This window comes from Setaria italica, chromosome VI (assembly GCF_000263155.2).
Source record: "Setaria italica strain Yugu1 chromosome VI, Setaria_italica_v2.0, whole genome shotgun sequence".
Lineage (NCBI taxonomy): Eukaryota > Viridiplantae > Streptophyta > Magnoliopsida > Poales > Poaceae > Setaria > Setaria italica.
The window spans coordinates 6651510-6661520 of NC_028455.1; the positions used below are offsets into that span (position 1 = coordinate 6651510).

Sequence of the window (10011 nt, forward strand, 5' to 3'; positions counted from 1 at the left end):
GTACAAAAACTGCCAGTGCTTTTACAGGTCACCTAGAAGGGCATCGATAGCTGTGATGGCCCGGCGTCGGATCTGATCGGCAGAGTCCAGGACCCGTTGGTCATCTTCTACCGATCCGGGGACTTCTGACATATGGCGGTGGAGTTTGAGGGTTTCGTGAGCCAGGTGCTGCCTCTCCTGTTTCAGATCGGCGATGACAGAAGGGAGTTCTTGAAGCCTCCTTTCTTCGACGTCTATTGCTTTGTTCACCTGCTCCATCTCCTTGGCAAGCTCTGCCCTTCGGCGTTTGAGGCGATCTATCGTGCCGACGATTCCCGGGCGAGAGTCTTCCAGAAAGTGAATCCGTTGATGCACCTCTTGAGCTTGACGCTTGTACGTGTCTTCTTCTTCACGAGTCTTGATCAACTTGGCACGATCGGCCATGTGGCGCAGGGCCCTAAAGACCGGAATCCTCATTGACTCGATGTATGTGGCCGGTGCCAAGGCCTCTTCCGCTTCTTCTGGTACTCGCCCGCTGACGTCACCAAGAAGTTGCCGAATCGGCGAGGCGTCTTCTACCAATCGACTGATGTCCTCTTGAAGAAGGGATCGGATGCTTGCGAGTTTGGCATGGACGTCATCAGGGACGAAGCTCAAAGTGACCTGGCGAGAGGCGATTTCCTCATCATCGGAGAGCGCGACCGCAAATGAGAAAAGGCTGTTGTTGTGGGTGTCCTGTTCCTGAAAATTAGTAAGAAGAAGAACAAATCAGCCGATGATGATAGCAAATCGGCCGAGTAAGGGGGGAGAAGTCTCTTACCTCCTTGAAACGGATTTCTTCAAGCTGCGTTTGAGAGGCCGTTATCCTCGAGTCAGGGGCTAGCACCATTGGTTCATCAGAAGAAGAAGACGCCACCATGATTGGTGCTTTGCTCGGGCCAGCTTCCCGAGAGATGACCACTGGTTGATCAGGTGGGGCGCTGAGCGTACCGGTGACCTGTGTCAAAAGATCGAATAAGAATATTATCTAAATACTAGGAAAATCGGTTGAAGAGTAGTATACCTCGGCAGATGGAAGCGTGGGCGTGATGATGACCGATTGAATTGCTGCCGATTGCTGTGGGTCCACAGAAGTGGTTTGTGCAGTCTAAAAATAAGATGAGTCAGTATAGAGATGGCAATCGGTAGGATCAGACAACAAGTTTACCTGCATGGCCTCCACCAGTAATGATGCAGCGGCCGCCCCAGCTTGCGTGATGACCTGAGTATCTACTTCTCCAGCGGCTGGAAGGGGCAATGCGGCCGAAGTTTCTGCCGATGTGATCATAGGAGGGTCGGCCGGTTCTATACGAGCTCGTACTCGGCGACTGGTCTTCTTGGTAACCTTCTTCTGCGCCTGCTTCGATCGGCCGGCAATCACATCCACGGAAGGGGCGTCATAGCCGATAAGGGGGAAGATGGTGTATGGGTGATGATCCTCTATCGGCTGGCCACTCCGACTGTGTGTTGGGGGAACGTGGTTTTCAGACTGAAGCAATAGCAAGATGTTAGTATACGTATTTAACCGCATTAATAAAGGAATGAAAATCGGCTAGGGAAGAAATACCTCGGCGTTCGGATCGATGTTGGCTGGATCCAGGAGATTGCAGTATGTCGATGCGGAGGCGCAGAACAGGTACTGTTTCCATTCGGCCCACCATAGCTTGAATGTTTGGACAACAAAGGGGGCTACTATCCAGTCATTCAAATCTATGGTACTGGAGTCTGGTATCCGATCCCGCAGCCGACTATAGTCAAGACCCTTGGTCAGCTCATCTCTGAACTTTGCTCGGTCGATGAAGTATGCCTGAATCGGCAGTTGACCCATGCCGAACTGCCGTGCTGCAACGGAGGGGTTGTAGAATTCATATGTAGGGGCATCCTTTCCTGAGAAGAAGTTGGCCGGTAAGATCCCCGGTTTAATTAGTTCATCTGTGAGATATTCGTCGAATCGGCTGGTGGTTGAGTCGAAGCAAGAAGGGAGTTCAAAGATTGGGTCATCTCTCCGATAAGGGAACCAGACGGTTGCATCTTCATTGAAGCCGTTATAAAAACACTGGAAATATTCGGCCACCTTAGTAGCAGAGTACGAGCAACCAGAGAAGGCCGATGCTGCTTCGCCGAAAGACATACATTGGCGTTGGACAGTGAGATTCTCCGCCGATTCGACGCTGGGGAATGTCATGCGTTCCACTCGCTGCTGAGAGATCTCGCTCATGTACAGATTCAGCCATAGGTTAATGAACCACCAGGGTCCACCTGGGTTTCCAATCGGCTCCCCTTGGGATAGCTTGATGCCGATTTGGTGAAGCATGTGATAGACTGCTCCCAGTAAGTGCTTTCCAAGAGGAACAGAAGTCCCTATCGATAATGCTTCGGCCAGAGCTTGGGTATTGGTAGATGGACCAGCTGCTCTCCCACAGAAGAAGTGCTTCTCTAGCCACATCATCAGGAAGGCCGTATACTCTCTGTTCTCGACAGATCCGACCCTTTTGTTGCATCTGATGAAACCTTTCCACCCGCTGATTCCCCTTGTGTCCAGCCGATGTGATGTTGCGGCTATAAGACGGAAAGGGGTGTCCGGGGAAGAAATGTCCAGGCCGGTCAGCAAGACTACATCGGCCAATGTGGGGGTCATGGGTCCATGTCCAAACAGGAATGCGTTGAGAGCATCGGACCAGAAGTAAGAAGCTGCCATCACTAACGGCTCATTCCGTTCCATTTGGGACAAGGATAGATCGATGCATTGGCCAATTTTGAGCTCGTCCCATTGGACCTTCTTGGAGGCGGCTATCCGCTGGTACCATTCCCTCCAACCGGGAGTTTTGTTCGACCAAGACCTAAAGGTACCCGACCAGTGATCTAGGTCCATAGTTGATTGTTTGAAGGGGATCCTATGGGTTTCCAAATTGATTAAGTCGGTTGGATCTGGGTTTCCCATGGGCCCAAGGCAGATAAGGCCGAGGTTTTCTGTAAGACGAATGGTGATGCGATGCCTAACCGCCTAAAAAGGAAAAGAGGGTGCGAGGGTAAGAAATAGATCTAAAGTAAATGCGTTACTGATAAGGGAAAGTTTCGGTAATGACCTCCGGGATGAAGCTCCTCGTAATCGGCGGAGTCGCCGGTGCAGCTGCAGATGATGAAGCCGCCAATGGGATCTCGGATGAAGCTTCAACTTTCGCCGATGAAGCTCCTTCTTCCGTTGATGGAGCCGCCGCTGTCGCTACTGGAATCTCCGGCAAAGGCACCATTTCTGGATCTTCGCGCATTGGTGAGGTGCCTGAAGGTGCCGCCATTGGAACAGTAGGAGGGGATGCGAAAGGAAGGAGGCGCTGGAGAATTGGAGGACTAAGGAAAGTATTGGAGGGAGAATAAAGCCTGTGCGCTGAAGAAAAAGGACGTGAGCTCGTAAGGAGTACGGGATGTGCTGATATTTAAAGAAGGTCTGAGAAGGGGTAAAAGTGGAATTTTTACCGCGCCGGCGTTTCGAGTTTTTCGGGAGTAGTGGTTGTCGTGGGTGCCCGTTTCGAAAAGATTGCAATCATCAGGTTGGAGACCGCGAAACGGAAGAATATTTTCATGGCGTCTATTTCGGACGGGAAGTTGAAAAGAATTTCGAAGTAAAGACTATGTTTTACTCCAAAACTGGGGGGCATGTGTTGACGCCAGATTTTGACACGAGTAAAATTGGCGTTAGGAGAAGAAGATATTGGAAGATGCGGCGAGATACAAGGGCGATGATTGGAAATCGGCCGATTGGTGCTACAGTCAAGGATCGGCCAATTGATGCTAGAGTCGAGGATCAGCCGATTGATCCTTGGAGTTCCGCCTCGCCCGACCCCTGAGGTTTGGGATCGGACGCGCCCGACCCTCCATGGGAGGATTTCCGCCTCGCTCGACCCCTGAGGCTTGGGATCGGACACGCCCGACCCTTCAAGGGAGGATCTCTGCCTCGCCGGACCCCTGAGGTTTGGGATCGGACGCGCCCGACCCTCCAAGGGAGGATCTCCGCCTCGCCCGACCCCTGAGGCTTGGGATCGGACGCGCCCGACCCTCCAAAGGAGGATCTCCGCCTCGTCCGACCTTAGTTCCTAGGGTTGGAATGAGTCCGAGCCCTCGACATGTGGGTCCTGATCGGTTACCCCCTTGCCAAAGAGGTGATCGGCCGATTAGGATTAGGAGGTTGGAATAGTTGGACCGATGTGGGCTTAAAAAGGATTATGAAGATGAAGAGGGGGTCAGCCTATGAAGCGTGTGAAAATAGTACGAATCGTACTTGTAAATATTCGTTTTCTGTTTAAATTTAGGGATAGAGTTCTAGTCGGATAAGAAGTTTTTCTATTTAAATTTAGGGATAGAGTTCTAGTCGGATAAGAAGTCATTTGTACGGGGCTATAAATAGCCACCCTTGTAGATCTGTAATGATAATCAACTCAATACAACAAACTACTGTTTCCTCGTACTTATTTTCAAGCAGGCGACTTCGCCAACACTTTTTCTTCTTTTTCACGAGTTCGTACGGGTTAGCGGGGCTGCATCAACTTGACCTCCGGCTGATCTTGTAAGTTCCGTTTATCGAGTAAATTCTAAGCTTTAACTTCGGACGCATCGCTGTCGTTTCGTTTAGATTTATTCACCAGTTATCGATATTCACTAGAATTCTAGATTTTACTTGTTGTTCTAGTTTTATCACCAGTTATCCAGCTAGGAATCGGTGAATTCGGCTTTTCTTGTACTTCATTGTTTAATCTATTTATTTTAGCCGATTAGATCTGTTCCTAGTGTTGTTTCTGTAGCGTTGTTCAGATTACTCTAGTAATTTTCTTTACAAACGTTGCCTGGTAATCGGTTGCATCATAGCCGATTTCTTTATTGTTGCAAATCGGCCGAATCGCTGATAAGCTTTCTCGAGATCGTAACCTTAGCCGATCGCAACCTCTGGGAACTGACACGTTTATTTCCTTGCCAATCAACAGGTCAGATTGGCTGGCACGCCGCGCGAACCGCACCATGGCAATCACCCGAACAGGAGCTAAGCAGATTCTCTCGGGTCGTGTGTCCGACTCTGGGAATCCGATCAGCCGATTTCTAGCGCCAACAGACCCTTACTTTGAAAACATAACATCAAAACAAAGGAATATATTACTTACAAGACTGATATCGAGTGTATTTTCTCGAGATCGGTTGAAAAGATAATTATGACAGTAATCGTCGTCATCACGGACAGCAAGAATCCCGTAAACCTCGACCAGACCAGCCACATCCGCTAGACATGTTTGCACTTTCACATTGAAAATCTGTAGAATAGGGGTCGGACGATAAAAACACCGTTACACCCATGGATCATTGCATTGGGTGTAGCGCATTGCCGGCAAGTCATAAAAGGACACATGAAGAGATCAGTACTAGCTAGCAAAGTGACCATGCATTATGATGGGCTTTAAATAAATTATACTATTATATGATTGCAAATTAGATTATCATGTAAACCAAGATGCTCAATTATACCCTGAATTTTTTATGTGTCAGTAGCTAAAAAAAACTTTCTTTTGTGGGGGTGTACACCCACACTCCCCATTAACTGCTCAGTTTCTAATTCTTAATAATACATCAAGAATTCATCTGCACTAATACCTTACCATTTGTAAATGACATTAAAATAGTAATAAAATTTTAAAGCCTAATAATCTAATATGTACCAATGTAGACAAATAGTCTAAGAGAAGCAGTGCAATTGAAACAACCACCAACTTGAATCTTTTTTTTTTAGAAAAAGAGAGTAAAGATTGGAATGTGTATAAGATTGGGAAGTAGACATAACTTACTTTCTGAAAGTCTACTCATGTGGTAGTACCTATGCCAAACTCGATCCCCAACATGCCTCTGGTCTCTACTGCATTCAGGAAGGTAATCAAAGCCATGGTCGCGTGGAGGTCCAGATGGGATGCCAAAAGAAGCTTTCATCAAGGCTAGCCTCTCCTCGTGTTCCACCGGGCCAAGTTTCTCAACAAATCCTGCCACTGACAGCAACAAATCATATATCAACTGTGATTCAATAATTCATTTATTCTGTAAATAGTACACACACAAAAAGAAACAGAGAGACGTATTAGAGAACGGGGGCAATCCCGGATCGGCAAGTAATCGGAGAAGAGCTTCCCAACCCTAGCGCGGACTGTGCTTCGTTCTAGAAAATCCTTGTTAAATTCGAACATGAACTCTGAATGTTCCCGTGGAAACTAAACCGCTCAAGCTGACCTCGCCGTCGTGCCGTGCCGCGCCGCGCCGTCCTCCGCCACCACTGTTTCCTCCTCTGCCCTCCCCTGACCGCTCCGCTCCGGCTGCCTCGCCCCCGTCCCCCGCCACCCAGCCGACGTCGCCTACGTCCTGCTGCCACCGCCGGACCAACCTACTGCCACCGCCGCCAGGGTGAGGAGCAGAGCAAGCATGGTTCGGCCCAGAGGGCGTGCTGATTGAGCAGCTTCTCGAGCCCTTTAGGCCCGAAGGAAGAAGGCAGCAGGCGCCTGGGGCTGGGCCTTGACCTGATTCAGCCCAACGAGCTGCTGCTTCTGCTGCGCGGCTGCGAGAATTTTTTTTCGTGAATATAACTAATTTTTTATCCAAAAAAAGAATATAACTATTTTTTATTAATTATTAATACTACTAACTAGACCGCTGTGTCTTCTGCTCCCTCCGTTCTAAAATATAAACGTTCCTGAATTTGTCCTAAATTCGAGCAAAGTTTGTAAAACATCAATAACATTTAAGATATCAAATTAAATGAGCATCGTTAAGTATATTTTCAAAGTTTAGTTCATTTCGATAAATTTGATCAAACGTAGGACGTTTTAACTTGAGACATATTTAGACTCCTTATAATTTGGAATAGTGAGAGTAGGAAGGATAGACCCCGATTTGTATACCCAAAAGGGCGACAAAGGAGTACTAATAATCATAAACTACTGTGTTCTTTTGCTCTCAACCTTCAAAACACCCTCCAAATATAGACAGTCCATGCAGATTCGGCAGATATATTCTCTGCATGCGTGCATGATCTAAATTTGATGCTTAATTACATGACCATAAGCTTTTCCACGAGGATGGACAATATTGGAGCTACTCCCTCCGTTCCAAATTGCAAGTCATTCCAACTTTCTTGGAAAGTCAAAACATCTCAAGTTTGACCAAATTTATACAATAAACTACTAATATTTATTATACCAAATACTCCCTCCATTCTATTTTGATAGGCATATTTCTAAAATTAAAATTTTCACAATGATAGTACTATTTGCCAACAACGTGAGCCGTAGCAATAAACTACATCAACAATGAGAAGTCATCACAGCAACCATTGGAGGACTAATGAGAAAAGCTTGTTTGCATTAATTAGATGATAAGTAGAGTTGTTTTTCTTGATCATTCTGTCAACATGAAATATCCCTATCAAAATATAATGGAGGGAGTAAGTATTATTAGATTTTTCATTAAATATATTTTTATAGTACTATAGCTACTTGGTGCCAAGACGGCAACCAAGCTTGGTCGGGCTCCTGGCCCGCGGCTGTCGTGACCCCGCCTTAGCCGCGGATCCCATCGATGGAGTAAGCCACAGCTCCTGGCCGCGCATCACGCCTTAGCATGTTGCCGCTTTCAGATCTAAACATGGAGGCCGGCACCGCTGCAGCATCTTTCCGGTGCCGCGCCGCCCCCTTCAGCCGTGCTGAAGATGCCGCACCCTTTGCTCCAGAGCCGCCGGCCTGCCGCCGCATCCAGCATCTGACACGTCGCTACCTCCTTGTGCTGCCCTCGCCCGATGGCCTGATTTGGAGAGAACACGGATGTAGATGTGCTCGCGATGGGTTTTTTAATGCCATCACCAATTTCTCCGCACCAAACGCGCTCGCCGCAGCAGATCGACCCGTCGTCAAGAAGAGACGATGCGTACAACGCGGCTTGATCTGTTGATTTTTCCTCGGAGCACGCACAGCAGCCGTCGTCTCATCATCATTAATTCTTGTACACGTCAGCTGATTACTCTTGCGTGGCACTATATAGATAGGTGTTTTCTACGGGTTGTACATGCCCTTATTCTACCCAAAGCTAGCTTTGCACAAATTAAGCGGCCTGAAACGCAAGGCCCAAAACTTTGGTCTTGCGTGTAAAAGGAACTGGCTTTGTATTTTTTCTATCATTTTCTAGAAAATATAAAATCCACCATTTTACCGGAGGGAAAAGGGGGAGTTTTTGACCATGTACTTGGATGTGTGGTGGAAGATTGTTAAAGTTGCTTCACCTCACCAACGTAGGGGGAATTAGGTGGCTTTTATATTAAGAAGAAAATATGACCTAAATTTCTCTCAGCAAGTACTTGAACTTGGGTAGCATGAGCTTACATCCACAACTAACTGACCTAGACTCAGTTCTTTGCATAGTTGATTCATGTCTACAAAACAACCACTAGTATAGAAATGACCTTTAGGGGCCGTTTGTAAGGGCTTTTCCCAAAAAAGCTTAACCAGTGAAGCTAAAAATAGTGCCTTCACCCAGTTTCTAGTTCATTTTAGTCTTGGCTTATAAAACGGCTTCATGCCATAGTGCCTCATTTTGCGTAAAATAGGTGAAGTCAAAGCTAAAATAAGCCCTTCCAAACGGGGGCCTTAATATCTGTTGGGAACCCCAATACTGGATTCGTGACCAGTACCACGAATCCGGTACTAAGGGGGTTCCTTTAGTACCGGATCATTCACCCGGTACTAAATGGCCACATTAGTACCAGTTTGTAACACCGACCTGTAGTAAAGTGTCCACCAGACAAGTCAAGCTCTTTCTCTAGAAGCTAGAGCTGTGCCTCATTCTTCTTCGAGAACAGCTTTGCAATGTCTCCTAAGCTGCATTAGGTGTCTCCGCATCTTTGATATGCTCCACTAGGTATTCCTCCATCATCATCTTCAACATGAACATAGGCTTGACTGCCTTGATTCTCTACTTCCTCAAGGCTTCCATATTGTCCTTTGATGGAGGAGTAGTCTTGATGCTTGCCACTATCTCCCATAGGTTCTGACCCATCAAGTAGGACTCTATACAAGTCTTAAGAGATCCACCATCTCGACTGATGCCCTGCATCACCTACACTTGGTCTCAGACTAACGTTCCTTCACAGTCCCAGACTGTGATATCCGGTAGAGTCTCTCCTTAATAGTGCCTCTAGGTGGCACACCGAGTAATGTAAGCCCCCTGCATCGACCACTATGTGTGCCCTGTACTCACTACACGCTCCTCCCAATGACGGTCCCTAACCTACCTACTATGATCCCAACTGTTGAGAAATCAGCGCCCAACCTTGACACCGACTTCAAGTGGCACCAAAGTATTACGATACCACTTCTTCTATGGATCCTATACCCACACTACTTTGAGGAGACCTTCTGTTGACACCAACATGGGAGATCAACACTATATGAGAACTCAAACCTTTATTCACTGCTCAACTTGGCACGAGAATCATTCTTACTCTTTGTGTAGCTACTCCTACAACTTACTCCTCATGCCATCTAAGGCTTGTCACTCATTCATGGTATACCATTCATCTCCAAATGGCTACTACTTGGCTTGGCTTCCTTTCCATGGTGATTTGGGATGGAGGTGTTGGCAGCAGTTAGCCCACCAATTGGTGAATCAAAAGCGCACGGATCAGTTGTAGCTTTTCCCTTCCCAAGGTTTATCAATCCGTGGAACAAGTGGAATTCTGGCTCTCACTTTCTACTAATCTTACTAACGAAATCAGGCAATATGAGTTGTGTATAGAGACAAACTAATCTAAAGTAAATAAGGAGCAAAGGTTTATGCAAGATACAGAACAAAGATAGATATGCGTTCCCTTCCTAGGATCTAGGTTCACAAGAATATGCATCTACTACACAAATGTATGCTGCCTTTACTAGCTATCACAGAGATTACGTGCTCGCTCGGCCCTTTCCCTCCTGCATACTG

The 10011-nt window shown here is 47.0% G+C and overlaps 1 long non-coding RNA gene across 1 annotated transcript; it reads right to left on the minus strand.

Moving 5' to 3' along the window:
- Positions 1 to 5116: 5116 nt before the first annotated feature.
- Positions 5117 to 6491, minus strand: LOC111257763. The gene is made up of 3 exons (XR_002678339.1): positions 6277 to 6491; positions 5844 to 6038; positions 5117 to 5315 (listed from the first exon to the last, which is right to left on the minus strand). It is a non-coding gene; the product is annotated as an uncharacterized LOC111257763 (long non-coding RNA).
- Between the last annotated feature and the right edge of the window lie 3520 nt (positions 6492 to 10011).